Raw genomic sequence first — 2068 nt, 5'->3', positions numbered from 1 at the left:
GGGTTCATCTAGCCCCAGCCCTCTTCCCTGCCTATGCAGGGGGTCAGACTTGATGATCTATTGAGGTCCCTTCCGACCCTAACATCTATGAATCTATGAATCTTTAGGGCGTGTCCACACATGCAAGCACGTGCGCTTGCAGCAGCTGAAATAGAAACAGTGCAAATGTGAGCCGGGGCTTTTTGCCTCAGCGCACGTGCCTGGACATGCACTTTGGTGTGGGGCAAATTGTGCCACTTGGGGCAAAATCACCCTGCCTGGCTCCTCCCTGATATGTAGCCAGGGGGAGCTAGAGCCCTGGGCCAGCACCTGTGCTGTCCCCAGCAGTATAAAAAGCTACCCTGGCAAGTAGCCCAAGGTTATTTGCTCTCAGGAGCTTCTGGGGCCCAGTCAATTGGTACGTGGAGACACTACCCCTTGTGCCAGCTGGACTGCTGAAGCAGCCCTGACAGTTCCCTGCACCCTTTACCCACTGCAGCAGTCTGGCAGTGGGGGCTGCAGCCTGGCTGTGACCTTCTGTGCACCTGCCAGACCCGCATGGGGACTACGGAGCCAGTAGAGGCATCTGCCCCTCTGGGCCAGCTGCCAGTGGCCTGTGGTTGCAAAGGCAGCCTTTGTGTGGCACTACTGCCATGCGTGCCCCTGCCTGGCCATCTGGGCAGCTATTGCCCGGAAGATGTTCCCAGTGTGGTGTCCTGCTTTGAACTGTCAACGCATGCTCTCCTGGCCCCAACTGGCCAGGATGGTCAGCCACCTCCAGCTGGGTCCAAGGTGCCAGCTCTGAGCAGGCTCCTCTGCCTGGGTCTTGCCACTTGCCTCTCTAGCAGGAATTCTGGTGTTCCCTATTTGAAAACTGAAAAATCCGTGATAACTAAATCCCAAAGTCACTCTGTAAAATATCTTGAAATCCATGTTCCTCCACAATTAAAACAAAAAACCACTATATAGAGAGAGAGTGTGAGGAACAGACACACAGCGATCAGTGAGGCAATGTTTTATTGATATATCCAGAGTGTTAAAGCAGTTTGAGATGCTGCAAGACACAGCAGCACCCAGCCTGATCCAGCTGTTCCCCAAGCCCACCTGGGAAGCAACACCTGGAGGGCTTCCAGTGGGCAGGCTTGGGAAACAGCTGGATTGGGCCGAGTACTGCCTCCAAGTTGGGGCAGCACCTGGCCTGCTAGCAGTCCGCCCAGATGGTGCTGCCATTGCAAAGGGAATTGCTTGGCCCATTGGCAGCTTGCCCCCTGGGTGCAGGAGAAGAGGACAGGCTCTGCAAAAATTTTTAAAAAAGGATCAGGCCCCTTGCTGCTTCTGGCTTCAGCAGACACCTGCCCATCCCTCCCACAGCTGGGGATGAGCTGACACCTACACTGCACCGTTGCCAACTAAATACATCTGGATGTAATTTAGTTTGCAACAATGCAAACATCTAAAACCCCCAAACCTGGCGCACGTGTAATGTGTGATGCCATTCAACCACACAAATGACATTTTCATCACATGCACATCATGACAACTGTCACGTGTACAAGTGCCCCAAAAGTCATAGTGTAGTCTTTCACTCAGATAAGCCTAAAACAAAAGATCAAGATACTCCAGGTACAACCCATGGCCATCTCTGGACCAATGCCTTTCCTATATGAATACAGGGAGTTTGGGAATCTCTGGATAACTCCTCTTGGGCTCAACGGGAGATTTTATGGCTCAAAGAGACCATCTGCATAGCACAGGCCATAACCTTTCACTAAGTGGTCCCTACATCAACCCATCACTTTGGCTGAGCTGAAAAATATATTTGCAAGAAGATATCCACTCTTGTTACCAGTTCAGGAGTAGTTTGGCAGAGGGGGTTCGAATCAGCCCTGCTAACAGGCTATAAGGTATACCTGCTCTGTTTGCACAACAGCACTCCCTCCAGACTTCATATTTTGTTTTTTTGAGTCTGGAAATTATGGATGAATAATGATTTCCCAATTGCCCTTCACAATCATGATACAGCCTGAGAAGTTAATAAGCCACCTCAGTAGCACCCCCTCCCTTCTCTGTACAGACATTTTTTACCACA

This window comes from Alligator sinensis, unplaced genomic scaffold (assembly GCF_000455745.1).
Source record: "Alligator sinensis unplaced genomic scaffold, ASM45574v1 scaffold1004_1, whole genome shotgun sequence".
NCBI classification, from domain to species: domain Eukaryota; kingdom Metazoa; phylum Chordata; order Crocodylia; family Alligatoridae; genus Alligator; species Alligator sinensis.
Note: the sequence above shows the minus strand (reverse complement) of the source record.